Source organism: Bos javanicus, chromosome 5 (assembly GCF_032452875.1).
Source record: "Bos javanicus breed banteng chromosome 5, ARS-OSU_banteng_1.0, whole genome shotgun sequence".
Lineage (NCBI taxonomy): Eukaryota > Metazoa > Chordata > Mammalia > Artiodactyla > Bovidae > Bos > Bos javanicus.
The window spans coordinates 114,576,068-114,591,046 of record NC_083872.1 but is presented as its reverse complement, the minus strand read 5'-3'; the positions used below and the strand labels follow the sequence as shown (position 1 = coordinate 114,591,046).

General features: G+C 44.5%; 1 long non-coding RNA gene across 1 annotated transcript; it reads right to left on the bottom strand.

Moving 5' to 3' along the window:
- Nucleotides 1-3,123: 3,123 nt before the first annotated feature.
- Nucleotides 3,124-6,893, bottom strand: LOC133248498 (uncharacterized). Its single transcript, XR_009736735.1, has 2 exons — nt 6,566-6,893; nt 3,124-5,484 (listed from the first exon to the last, which is right to left on the bottom strand). It is a non-coding gene; the product is annotated as an uncharacterized LOC133248498 (long non-coding RNA).
- Between the last annotated feature and the right edge of the window lie 8,086 nt (nt 6,894-14,979).

Here is a 14,979-nt window from a genome sequence, read left to right as displayed (position 1 = left end):
TTGGTGGCATCTCACAAGTCTTGATGCAAATATTTTTGTTATTGTTCAGTATTAAGTATTTTCTAATTTTGGTTATGATTTCTTCCGTGGTTCGTGAGTCATTTGGGTGCCTGCTTCCAAGTTTCCAACAGTATGAGCTTTTTTTAGTTACCTTTTTGGTTATCAACATCTGACTTCTTTGGACTGTGATCAGAGAATAGAGTCTGTGTACACACGGTGCTGGATGCTATGATCACTGCTCAGGACACCTGCTGGGATGAAGGACTTACTCCCCCAGGTGCTAAAGGAGCGGTCCAGAAGGTGGTCCTCAGTGTCAGCCTTGGGAGGGAGAGGGTGGCATGAGCTAAAGAAATTGCCCTGCCCCACCAAGCTCGTGCCTCCTTCAGGCTGATTCCAGTCAATATGGGAGGATAAAGGGCCCTCCCCCAAGCCAAGAACCTAGAGGACAATACCCGTTCCAGAGCTGTCCATGGAGGCAGCCAACGCTGCCATTAATAGAGCACTGCAGCTCAATTTCCTGCTATATCAGCCTGCTTTTTCCTCTCCTTCTCCTTGGCGCCAGTCCCAAGAGTGTTCCCTAATAATAAACTTCCTGAACCCTGAGCTCCATCTCAGTCAAGTTCCCAGGAGATCCAGACTGCAGCCCTAATCTTCAAATTTTGCTGAGGTTGCCTTTATAGACTAGCGTCTTTTCTAAATGTTCTAAGCGTGCTTGAAAAGAATGTAACTGGGATCCCAGTCTACATATGTCGTTCATATTAAATTTACAGTCATGTTCAACAGATGTCACATGAGATGGCCTAAGAAATAGCTCATTACGAGGCGGCTACGTCTCTACTCCTGTTCTCCCTGTGTTTGTTTATATGTTTTGCAGCTCTGATACTGTTGTTCAGTCACTAAGTCGTGTCCGACTCTTTGCGAACCCATGGGCTGCAGCACGCCAGGCTTCCCTGTCCTTCACCATTCGAGTTTGCTCAAATTCATGTCCATTGAGTCGGTGACGCTATCATACCGTCTCACCCTCTGTCACACCCTTCTCCTCTTGCCTTCAATCTTTCCCAACATCAGGGGATCTTTTCCAATGAGTCGGCTCTTCTCATCAGGTGGCCAAAGTACTGGAGCCTCAGCTTCAGCATCAGTCCTTCCAATGAGTATTCAGGGTTGATTTCCTTTAAGATGGACTAGTTTGATCTCCTTGCTGTCCAAGGGACTCTCAAGAGTCTTATACAGCACCACAATTTGAAAGCATCAATGTGTTCGGCGCTCAGCCTACTTTAATGTCCAACTCTCACATCTGTACATGACTACTAGAAAAACCATCGGCAAAGTGATGTCTCTGCTTCTATTTTTTTTCTGCTTTTAAATACACTGTCTAGGTTTGTCATAGCTTTCCTTCCAAGGAGTAAGCATCTTTTAATTTCATGGCTACAGTCACCGTCGGCAGTGATTTTAGAGACCAATAAATAAAATCTGTCATTGCTTGCACTTTTCCCCCTTCTATTTGCCATCAAGTGATGGGGCTGGAGGAAGCACAAGCCGGAATCAAGATTGCTGGGAGAAATATCAATAACCTCAGATATGCAGATGACAACACCCACATGGCAGAAAGTGAAGAAGAACTAAAGAGCCTCTTGATGAAAGTGAAAGAGGAGAGTGAAAAAGTTGGCTTAAAGCTCAACATTCAGAAAACGAAGATCATGGCATCTGGTCCCATCACTTCATGGGAAATAGATGGGGAAACAGTGGAAACAGTGGCTGACTTTATTTTTCTGGGCTCCAAAATCACTGCAGATGGTGATTGCAGCCATGAAATTAAAAGATGCTTACTCCTTGGAAGGAAAGTTGTGACCAACCTAGACAGCATATTAAAAAGCAGAGACATTACTTTGTCAACAAAGGTCCATCTAGTCAAGGCTATGGTTTTTCCAGTGGTCATGTATGGATGTGAGAGTTGGACTATAAAGAAAGCTGAGTGGTGAAGAATTGATGCTTTTGAACTGTGGTGTTGGAGAAGACTCTTGAGAGTCCCTTGGACTGCAAGGAGATCCAGCCAGTCCATTCTAAAGGAGATCAGTCCTGGGTGTTCATTGGAAGGACATGTTGAAGCTGAAACTCCAATACTTTGGTCACCTGACTCGAAGAGCTGACTCATTTGAAAAGACCCTGATGCTGGGAAAGACCGAGGGCAGGAGGAGAAGGGGACGACAGAGGATGAGATGGTTGGATGGCATCACCGACACAATGGACATGGGTTTGGGTGAACTCCAGGGGTTGGTGATGGACAGGGAGGCCTGGCGTGCTGCAATTCATGGGTCGCAAAGAGTCGGACACGACTGAGCAACTGAACTGAACTGAACTGATGGGGCAGGACGCTATGATATTAGTTATATATAAATTAAGGACTGTTGAACTTCCTGGAAAATTGAAGCATTCATCTAACCCTGTCTATCTAACATCTATCTAACCCTATCTCTAATAATGCTTTTCTCCCTGAATCTCTATTTCTATTTCATGAATACAGCCGTAGCAGCTTTCTTTGAGTCAGTACTTGCCTAGTAAATTTTTTCTACACTTGGGACCTTTAAACATTCTGGTCCTTATGTCTGAAGTTTATCTCCCATCACAGAGCATAATCCAGGTGTTTCTAAAATCCAGTCTAAATAAATATCTTTTAAACTAAATCTAAAATAATTAATAATTATTAATTAATAATCTAATTTTAAAAAATCTAAAATAATCTCCTTTAAACCAAAGACTTTGGTCCTTTTACATATATTACTGATAGCTTATCTTACGATGTATTTTCTATTCATTCCATCTTTTCCTGTCCCCAGCTCTCCTTTTACCTTCTTTTCAATCATTTGTGATTTTTTAAAAATCACAGATTTCTGCATTTGACTGGGTCTTAGCTGTGGCATGTGGGATCTAGTTCCCTGACCAGGGATCAAACCCTGAATTGGGAGCCTGGAGTCAGCCCCTGGACCACCAGGGAAGCCCCTCATTTGAGATTTTTAATCTTCTTTTCCTTATCCTAATTTTTCTAACTGTTTGGAACTTGTACATGCTATGACTGGTTTTTTTCCTGCTTACCCTAGCCATTTTAATACTGAGCAGTTAACTAACAACGTCTAAACTTAATATATTTGCCTTCTTCTCAAGTCGTTGAAAGAATCTGAAAACTTAAATTTTGGCCATTCCCTCCAAAGTTATATGTTGGTGTTCAGTACTTCAGCACCAGCCTGTTTTTCTTCTACCATAAAGTAGATAATATTGTGTGCGTGTGGTTAGTCGCTCAGTCGTGTCCGATTCTTTGCAACCCCATGGACTGCAGCCCTCTCTCCATGGGATTCTCCAGGCCAGAATACTGGAGTAAGTTGTCATTTCCTTCTCCAGGAGATCTTTCACACCCAGGGACCGAACCCGGGTCTCTTGTACAGCAGGCAGATTCTTTACCATCTGAGCCACCAGGGAAGCCTTGTAGAATGATACAATTCTTCTTTCTCAGCTTCTCTCCAAATATTTGCCAATATCTTTGCCCATTTTTCCTTATGTATCTTGCCTTTTCCCTGGAATAATTTTTATTCTGCCTGAAGTACATTACATTTAGAATTTTCTTTCGTGAAGCCTTTTGGTGGTAGTATCTCATGGTTTTTTATTCTTCTGCATATATCTTAATTTCTCCCTTACTTTAAGAATTTTTTTTAATGTGGACCATTTTAAAGTCTTTACTGAATTTGTCACAATATTGCTGCACTTTTATGTTTTCGGTGTTTTGGCTGCGAGGCACGTGGGATGTTGGCTCCCCAGCCAGGGAACCGAGCTGCACCCCCTGCATTGGCAGGTGAAGTCGGAACCCCTGGACCACCAGGGAAGTCCGTTTCCTTTGCTCCTGAAGGATGGTATAGAGCTCTAAGCTGACAGTAACTTTTTCTCAGCACTCTAAAGATACAGCGCCACTGTCTCCTGGCTTCCGTTGAGGACAGTGAGATGCTCGGTGTAACCCCAGCAGTGGATTTACACTGGAGCGGATTTATTTGGAGATTATTTTTTTCTCTGATGCTCTTAGCATCGTCTCTTCTTCTTTGATATTCCACAATTTTTCTATCATGTGTCTAGATGTGAATTTCTTCTCATTTACCTTCCTTAAGGTTCACCGGACTTCCTGGATCTGAGGTTTGGTATCTGTCAACACAACAATTCTACAGAATTACCAGCCATTATGTTCTCATTGCCTGTCCCTGCATCCTATCGTCTCCTTCTAGAGCTCTGAAAAGATGTACCGTAGGCCCTCTCACTCTGTTCTTCTGGATATTTCCTGTGGCTCGATTGGTTTACTAATCCTCTCTTTGGCTGTATCTAATCCACTGTTCAATCTGTCCACTGAGTTTCAAATTACAGGTCTTAACATTTCTCATCAGTTTTCTTGGGTTCGTTTTCAAACCTGACCATGACAGTCTCATTCTCTGCTCTTGCTTTCAAACCTCTCTTTTATTTCTGTAGAGACACAACGATAGTTGTTTGAATTTGTTTCAGTCTGCATAGGATCATTTCAAATCTAAAGGCTTAAGAGGTGTTTCTATCGTCTCTCGTTCCTGCCAGTTCTCTTTTCCTCCTTGCGGAGTTTATTATTAGTTTTCACTGCGAGCTGCTCCTTTCCTTTGGAACTGTGTTTGTGGACGTTCTATACGGTTGACATGTGATTCAGTTCTCCGAGGGAGGCATAGGGTTTGCCTCTGCCGGTTGACTAGGGGTACGACCAAGCAGCGACCACTTTAAATTTTCCAGTTGAGTTTGTTTGAGCCACACAAGTAGCATAAATTCAAACTGAAAAGCATGTGAGGACCAGCTTGTGATTACAAACTCTCAAGGGAGATTCTTTTTCTTTCCCCTCTCTCAACCCAGTGTCAAGTTCAAAACAGGCAGCCTTGCTTTCTCTTCTGCAGGGTGAGACGCACTTTTCACTCCTTCCTTACCCTCTGGACGTAGCCCTTGGACTCTAACTTTGAAGGGGGTCTCCCACCAAATCCTGCCTTCGAGTGGTATCCAGTGTTTATCTCCTGTTCCTGGCATTTCAGCAGCTACAGAAACAGGTCAAAGGGCGTCGCCCCCACTTCATTTTCGAGATCCGTCATTTCCCGACTTTCACGCCAACTCAGCAATGTGTCAAGAGAGAAGTTTAAAAAAATATTTTATCCAGCATGTTAATTATAACCAGGGGAGCTGTGAAAGGCCTCTAATCTGGCAGAGTGCCAGGAAGAGAAGTTGTCTCTGAGAACTTTCCAGAACTTACTTTGGCCTTTTCAGCCTGTTTGCCTCTATTAACACACACGACCGCAGCCTGTAATGACCTGTGGGCTTCTTGTGGTGCTTGTGGGGGTTGCTGTTGTGTTATTTTCCCCTCAAGACCATGGGTTCCTCCAGGGTCAGAAGGAAGGGCAGTCTGGTGTTCTCGGTCCTGCTCTGAGCCTGACATATTGTGGGCACCTGAGAAATGCATAGAGAAAGTTGAATAAATGAATGAACAAGCCAATCCTCATTACAATACCCAGTCTGCTTCATCTGCACAGTCTGTGAATTTCCAGTCCAACCCACGCCCTGCCTGACGGCTTCTCTCAGGTGTCGGGAGAAAGGATAACATTTGTGCGAGATATTTGTGTGCCGCTCGCTGCTAATCCCAGCTGCATCTGGGTGCTCAGAACTGTGTTTCAACCAGGATATGGTCACAGAAAGTTTCAAAACTGACCAGTTAAAAAAAAAAAAAAAGGTTTCATGCCACAAAATGAAAATATTTCTTGCCAGCTGGAATCAAACCAACCACATTTGGGGCCTGTGGGTTTCAGCGACCCTCCCAAGAAGGCGCGACCCATGGGCGTCAGAGCCTGGCAGAAAACAAGCTGCCCTGTCTGACGGAGCACCGATGCTTCAGCCCTCAACTCTCTTAAAATGGAACGGATCCTGGTACCTAAATATACATGGGTCTTTCAAAACCTTGCTGCTTCCCCCACCTACCTTCACACTTCTGACTCAAGGGGGGAAAATAACCCACCAGCAATTCATCTTCCTCAAGGACGGCTGCCAAGCTTATATATATTTTTTCACAGCCGAGTTATTTCTGATCTCGGTCCTGGCAAAAAGCAATACAGAGCAACCGTGGCTGGGAGACATTTGGAAGCCGTGCCAAGCCAAACAGTATCTCAGAGTCTACACTGGATCCGCCAACCTCGTGAAAGTGTACTTTAACTTGACGGAAAAACACCTTAAAACACTTGCGATGTAAAACCAGTGAAAGTGAGGGTCAGGAAGGAAAGTCTCACAAGCTGTAATGTGAAGCAGTCCCTCGGCCCCTGGACACATGGCCTCAGGGTTTAGGACGAATCACAAAAGCACAGCACTAGGGAGGCCCCGGCGACAGCTGGGTTCAGAGGTAAAAGGCAAGCTTGTGAGTCAGATAAAACCGGCTTTACAGGCTTCCCTACCACTTCTCAGTCTCATGACACCGAGCAAGTCACTTCCCAGGAGTCTCCATTTTCTGAACCTAAGAGAGAGGTGATGCTAATAAACCTACCTCATAATGTTGTCATAACAGTCAAATAAAAGTATGTATGTAATTATATATAACCGTGGTGTTTATCGAGTTTGAGAGCAGACGGACCAAGTGTTGGTGGTATGACAGATGCTGCACTTTCGCTGTGTATCCACACTTGTGAGACGGTGATGATGGTGCTGGAGGAGAAGAAACTGAACTGAGAAAGGAAACACACGATCAAAGTTACTTTAAAAACAGGGGCTGGGACTTCCCGGCGCTCCAGTGGTTAAGATTCCGCACTTCCACTGCACGGGGCACAAGTTTGATCGGTGGTCAGGGAACTAAGATCCTGCGTGCTGTGTGGCCAAAAAATTAATACGTTTTTAAAAAAAAAGAAAGAAAAAAGCAGGGGCAGAAGCAGGATGGCAGCCCAGGAGAGCTAAGGAACCATCATCCCTCCTGTCTCTGGCTTTGCTTTTTTGCTACTCTTTCTAGGATATTTCTTCAAGTTCAAAAGACTGGAAGATTTCAACCTAAAAAAAGTTACGGATTTCCAATCCCGTGTTTTTTCACCATTGCCTACTTCTCATACTGTGATCATACTTTCCATATTACTATTAACTAAATATCTAACATGGTCTCGTGTTCATTCAGTGCCCTCGTATATACCTTCTGGCCTCTGCTTTAGATCGACTTTATGAGGTAATCTAGGTATACCCATTTTGCAGATGAAAAAACTGAGGCACAGAGAAACAAAACGACTTGTCCAATTCCAGGAAGTCCCATCTCCTGGCTTGAGATTTGCCTCCCTTGTGGGAAGGTCAACTGGCTTTTCTCACCTAAACCATCAAGTTCACAACTGCCGAGGCTGGGTTCTGTGCTTACTCAGGGGACTCAATGAGGAATTGGCATTGCGAGGAAGCTCGCAGGCTAATATGCCAGAGACATTAAAGAAATAAACAGGGGTTTCCAACAGATGACAGATTCAACACCTGCATTGGTGTTTTGCCTCCCCAAGCCCCATTAAAAAGACAGCAAAGGGACTCTTTGAAAGCCAGAACCAAAGAAAAGTGGAAAGGATGGGGGAAGAAACAGCAACAACCAAATTTAAGAAGCTGAAGAGCGTATGGAAGACTTTGCAGGTGAGGAAGCTGAATGCCAAGCTGGTTAAAACCAACTGGATTTCATCAGTGAAGTCAGAACACAACCTCACATCCTACACAAAAATAAACTCAAAACAGCTTAAAGACTTAACTATAAGACATGACACCATAAAACCCCTGGAGTAGAATATAGGCAAAAGGTTCTCTGACATAAATTGTACCAATGGTTTCTTAGATCAGTCTCCCAGGGCAATAGAAATAAAAGCAAAAATAAACATATGGGACCTAATCAAACTTACAAGCTTGTGCACAGCAAAGGAAACATACACAAAACAAAAAGACAGTCTGTGGACTAGAATAAATTATTTGCAAATGATGCAATTGACAAGGGTTTAATTTCCAAAATACACAAATAGCTTGTACAACTCAAAGACAAACAACCCAATCAATAAATGGGCAGAGATCTAAATAGACATTTCTCCAAAGAAGACAAACAGATGGCCAAACGCACTGGAAGAGATGCTCAATATCACTAATTATTAGAGAAATTTGCAAATGAAAACTGCAATGAGGTACTGCCTCACACCAGTGAGAATGGCCATCATTGAAAAAAAGCCTATAAATAACAAATACTGGAGAGGGTATGGAGAAAAGGAAACCCTCCTACACTGTTGGTGGGAATGTAAATTGGTACAGCCACTATGGAAAACAATGTGGAGTTTCCTTTTAAAACTTAAATGTGGGTTGCCATATGATCCAGCAATACCACTCCTGTGCATGTATCTGGAGAAAACTAATCTGAAAAGATACATCCACCCCAGCGTTCACAACAGCACTGTTTACAATAGCCAAGACATGGAAGCTATTCCATTTAAAGGTCCATTGACAAATGAATGGATAAAGAAGATGTGGTACATGTAGGCAGTGGAATATTACTCAGCCGTGAAAAAGAATGATACAATGCCATTTGAAGTAACATGGATGGGCCTAGAGATCATCATACGAAGTCAGAATGAGAAAGACAAATGCCATATGATGTCACTTACACGTGGAATCTAGAATATGACGCAAGTGAAGCAGAAACAGACTCAGACATAGAAAACAAACATAATTAGCAGGAAGAGGGATAAATTAGGGGTTTGGGATTAGAAGATATAAAGTACCGTATATAAAACAGATAGATAAGGGCCTACTGTACACCACGGGGAACTAGGCTCAATATTCTGTAATAAACCCTAGTGGAAAAGAATATGGAAAAGGAAATGTGTATATATATGTATAACTGAATCACTTTGCTGTACAGCAAAAACTAATACAACACTGAATCAACTACACTTCAAGTTTTAAAAAGAACTCTTCGAAACCAAAATCTAGCAGAGGTTTAAACAGAATAGAAGAGCTTGACTGCAAATCTGAAGAAATATTCTAGAAAGTAGAGCAAAAGAACCAAGGCGTAAGTAGGAGATGTACTGGTTCACTTTATGTGTCAACTTGACTAGATCCCAGGGTGCCCAGTATTTGGCTAAACATTATTTCCGTGTCTGTGAGGGTGTTTCCAAGGTGAGATTAGCATTTGAATCTGTAGACAGAGGAAAGCAGATTACTCTCCCCAAAGTGGGTGAGTCTCATATAACTCTCTGGGGGCCTGAATAGAACGAAAAGGTGGAAGAAGGAAGAATTTTCTCTCTCCTCTTGACTGCTGGAACCGAGAGATCCATCTTCTCCCATCCTTGGACTGGAACTTACAGAACCAGCCTCTGAAGTTACATCACCAGCTTCCCTGGATGTCCGGCTTGCAGACAGTAGCCTGTACAACTTAGCCTTCATAAATTCATGAGTGTGAATAGGCAGATGGATGGATGGATAGATAGACACAAAACCAATAAGATGTATAGGTATAGATTCAAAACCAACAGGATGTACAGCTAGAAATAAAAACAAAGACGGTTCCTCCTGGCTCTTTTTCTCTGGAGAAGCCTGGAACTAATACAGTGCTGGTGGCTCAGTTGCTAGGTTGTGTCTGACTCTTATGATCCCCATGGACCGCAGCCCGCAAGGCTCCTCTGTCCATAGGGTTTTTGGGCCAGAATACTGAAGTGGATTGCCATTTCCTTCTCCAGAGGATTTTCTCTACCCAGGGATTGCAGCTGTGTCTCCTGTATTGCAGGCAGTCTCCTGCATGGCAGGCAGATTCTTCCCCCTCCGAAGGGTACTAACACAGGAGGAAAAACAAACAAGTGGAGCAGTCCAAGAGGTATGACATCCAGTTAGTAGAACTTCCAGAAACAGACCAGGGAAAATGAAGGGAAGCAATTCATCAACCACTTGGAGAATGTTTTAAAAGGATCTAAATGTATCAATTATAAAGACTCACCAAGTACCCCTCTGGGCAAAGAATAAAAAGAGACTCCTACAAGGGTACATCATCATGAAACTTGAGATGCTGGGACAAAAGAAAATCCCACAAGCAGAAAAGGGTCACATATGAGGCTCCCTTTAGCTTTAAGCTTCTCGACTACATCAGCAGCTCCAGATGATGCCTGAGAAATGCTGAAGAAGTTACTTCCCAAGCTAAATGTCTTTACCCAGACAAGCGGTCAATCCAACAGAAGGATAAAACGAAGCTATCGGTCCAAAGCAAAGTGAAAGTCTTGAAACATTTCCAGACCATCCTCATTATTCACAGATTCCTTATGTGCAAACTCACCTACTCACTAAAATGTATTCGCAACCTCAAAGTCAACACTCGTGGTACACCCGTGATCGTTCACAGACTTGCACTCAGTAGCAAAATCTTCAATGCCCTTCTTCAGCTCTCATACTGTAAACCGTGTCCTTTCGGCAATCTACGAAGCGCCGCATTTCTTACTTTTTTGTGCTTTTTGTTGGTGATTTTGCTGCTGAAAGTTGTTCCAGGCAAAGTGCTGTAAGGTCGTCTATTGTTCCCAAGTACAAAAAACCGAGGTGCCTTAGGGAGAAAACGCGTGTGTCGGCTGAGCTTTGTTCAGGCTTGAGTCACTGTGCTGGTGGCCGAGAGCTCAATGCCAGTGAGTCAGCAACACATTAAATAAAGCATGTTGACACAGAAAATACACATAAAGCCCCCAGAAAGCAAGGGTAGGTGTTGATCAGTTGATACGAATGCTGTGGGAGTTCCCTGGGGGCCTAGTGCTTAGGATTCTGGGCCTTCACTCCTGTGGCCCAGGCTCAATCCTTGGTCGGGGAACCAAGATCCCGCAAGCCACTGCAGCAGCCAAGAGCCAAAAAGAGAAGAGAAAGAAAACACTGTGACAACAGACTCGTAGCAATCTAACCTTGTGTTTCTGCTGGGAGCAATGGCACAGCAGGGGCTAACTCAGTGTTGTGGTGACTTCACAGAATGTCATTGTTGTTCAGTCACTAAGTCGTGTCTGACTCTTTGTGACCCCATGGACTGCAGCACGCCAGGCTTCCCTGTCCTTCACCATCTCCCAGAGCTTGCTCAAACCCATGTGTATCGAGTCGGTGATACCATCCAGCCATCTCATCCTCTGTCGTCCCCTTCTCCTGCCTTCAGCCTTTCCTAGCATCAGGATCTTTACCAATGAGTCAGCTCTTCCCATCAGGAGCTTCAGCTTCAGCATAAGTCCTTCCAATGAATATTTAGGACTGATTCCCTTTAGGATTATCTCATAGAATTTAACTCCCTCAAATAATGAGAATGGACTGTACTTTCCGTACACTCTTTCTCAGGACATTACTTGTCAAGATCACCTGAATAAGGGGATAAATCAAGAAAGAGGAAAGGGACTTCCCTGGTGGTCTAGTGGTTAAGACTCTGCACTCCAGTGGAGGGGGCACAGGTTCAACCCCTGGTTGGAGAACTGAGATCCCACTTGCTGTGCAGTGTGGCCAAATAAATAAATTGTTTAAAAAAGAGAGAGAGCAATAGGGGATACAGGAAACTGGAAGAGGAAAGGGGACTCCCCAGGCTGCTAGGGAACAGAGACCCTAGGACAGCAGCCCAGCCCCAGGCCGGAAGTGCAGAAAGCCTGATGTATCCAATAGCCGTGAGGCCAGTTCCAGACTGAGTTAGCAGCATCAGCAGAAGAACCTAAGAAAGGAGAAATAAGACAGCTATCAGCTGGGATGGGGGTCCCACTGAGACTCAGGAGAAAGAAGACAGCTAACAGCTGGGATGGGGGTACCACTGAGATTCAGGGGAAAGAGGACAGCTATCAGCTGGGATGGGGGTCCCACTGACTCGAAGGTTGTCACAGATATGGCCTTCTCTTCATCTTGACACTTGTGAGCACGTTCTATTTCGAGCCTGTGTGAGGCAAGCATTTTACGTAAATGAATTCATTTTAAAATTTTATTTCTTATTTTTATACCCTGTTTAAAGGTTATATTCCATTTACAGTTATTAGACAGTATTGGCTGTATTCCTCGTGTTGTACAAGACATTCCTGCAGCCTCTCTTATATCCAACAGTTTGCACCTCCCAGCCCTCTGTTGCCCCTGTCCCCCACACTGGTATCCACTAACGTGTTCCTTCCATCTGTGAGTCTGCTTTTTCATTGTATTCACTAGCTTATTGTATTTTTTTTAGATTCCACATATAAGTGACATATGGTATTTGTCTTTCTGTGTCCGATTTATTTGACTTGACATAATATCTCCCAAGCCCATCCACGTTGCTGCAATGGCAGGATGTTGCTCTTTTTATGGCTGAGTAATATTTCATTGTGTGTGAGTTCGTGTGTACATATGTATATGCCACATCTTCTTTATCCATTTATCCATGTCTTATATCAATGGACACTTGGCAATTGTAGATGCTGCTGCTATGAACACTGGGCTGCAGGCATCTTTTCCAGTTCATGCTTCTGTTTTTTTCGTGAATATACTCTGGTATGGAATTGCTGGGTCATAGGGTAGCTCTATTTTTAGTTTTTTGAGAAACCTCTATACTGTTTTCCACAGTAGCTGTGCCCATTTATGTTCCCACTAGCAGTGTACAAGGATTCCCTTTTCTCCACATTTTCACCAACATTTGATAATTGCCTTATTTTTGGTGGTAGCCACTGTGACAGGTGTGAGGTGATATCTCACTGTGGTTTTGACTTGCATTTCCCTGATGATCACCAATGTTGAGCATCTTTTCATGTGTCTGTTGGCCATCTGCATTTCATCTTTGGGAAAATGTCTATTCAGTGCTTATGCCCATTTATTTTGGACTGCAAGGAGACCAAACCAGTGAATCCTAAAAGAAATCAACCCTGAATATTCACTGGAAGCACTGATGCTGAAGCTCCAATACTTTGGCCACCTGATGCAAAGAGCTGACTCATTGGAAAAGACCCTGATGCTGGGAAAGATTGAGGGCAGGAGGAGAAGGGGGCCACAGAGGATGAGATGGTTGGATGGCATCATCCACCCAATGGACATGAATTTGGACAAACTCTGGGAGATAGTGAAGGACAGAGGAGACTGGCGTGCTGCAGTCCACAGGGTCGCAGAGTCAGACAAGACTAACAACTCAACAACACTCATTTAACTCACCTCCCAGCAAGTCCCGGTAGGTGGCTATCAACCAAGAGGCTGGGTGACTTGTCTAGGATCACACAGCTAGAAAGTGCCAAAACAAGGGTTGGAACCAGGGCAGGCAGCTCCAGAGTCCATGCCCTTAATTACTGAAAACAGAGATGGCCAGTGTTCATCAGGCCTGGGAGAGGTCTGAGGACATGTGGAGGTGTGCCTGGTGGGGATGAGGCAGGAAACAGCAAAATCCTCCCCTACTAGAACAAATCAGTCGATAAAGCTGACAACTACAGAAACCAAGATGCAGTTTCAATGTCAGGGAGGTAAAAATCAAAATAATCAGTTAAAGGAGGTGAAATAGCCTCTGGGGAGGGCGTATGGGAGAGAGTGGGGAACAAGAGCAGGAAACTGCTGTTTTTCTTAACAAACGTTGTAGAACTATTTGCCTGTATAAGTCTGATCAAAGTAAAAGCTAAAAATAAAGAAAAGAAATAAACAACATCCCCCTGATCCTAGACTGAGCCTGCCAGCCAGGGCTGCCAGGGTGGGCCTGGGGTGGGGGTGTGTGGAGGGGGAGTGGTAGTCTCGTTTCCCCCTGGACCCTGCCTTTGACCTGGCAGGCACCCCCTGCTGGCCCTCAACCATCATCAGGGCCATTCCCCTGGGTGAGTTATGGCCCCGGATTGGTGGAAGGTTCCTGCCGCGACCCCATCTGCGTCAACCTCCCAGCTCATTCAGGGGCTGCTGATATTGACATCTCCATGTCAACTGCAAATGAGGGATTCTCCCAGGAATGCTTGGCCTGGCCCCTCATCTGAGAACCTCGATCCTTGAAAGCAGCCGGGCTACCAAGGGCTGTCACCACACACGCTAATGACACAGACACAGGCTGACACACGGACTCTCCAGGGACACGCTCAACACCTGAGGTCACAGAGACCAAGTAGAATCTGTCGGGGGGCACGGGGAGGTGTGTGTGCCTCAGGCATGCGGGAAACCTCATCCCATCTCAGCTCAGCCCCCAGCTCAGCCCAGATGGGACCCTCTGCCCCTTTCTCTTGATGTCCTTATGCTGATTCAGTTGTGGGGTCCAGCTTTACTGAAGATTCCTAGTTGGCAGCCCCCTGATCAATGAGGCTGAGTATTAGACGCCATCCCCAACTTTTCTTCTAAGTGTTAAACTCAACAACCGAAAGTGCTGCTGGCCAGGCAGTTCCGGGGAATTTCATATCCTAAAGGAACACTTTTGTTCCCGCGGGGCTGTGACAACTGTGTTTCATCTGATCTGTCCCTTAGCCCCTGTCACTCAAGGGGACACTCGGCTAACGGAATTAAGGCTTCTAGCCTCTTTCACCAGGTTTTTGCGAGGGCCACGTGAATCACACAGGCTGGTGTATTTTGGGAAATAGAAGGGTGAGAAATCCAAAGGATATTTTGAGAAACATAAGCAATCGGTCCTCTCGGATGTTAAAATAGATGATTAGCCTCTGGATTAAATAGCAGGACAGGCACGGATGAAACAGAATGGACACAAAGAAACCTTCTCATGTAAACGAATTTAAGATATGATAGGGTTGTCTTGAGTAGACAAAGAACAATGAAAGAAGTCGAACATGAAAAAAACTCAGTTTAGGGGACTTCCCTGGTGGTCCAGTGGCTAAGACCCCACACTCCCAACACAGGGGGCCCAGGTTCTCTCCCTGATTGGGAAACTAGATCCCGCATGCCACAGCTGAGATCTGGTGTGTGTGTGCATGTGTGTGTGTTCAGTCATCTCCAACTATGTGCAAATCCATGAACTGTAGCCAGCCAGCCTCCTCTATCCTT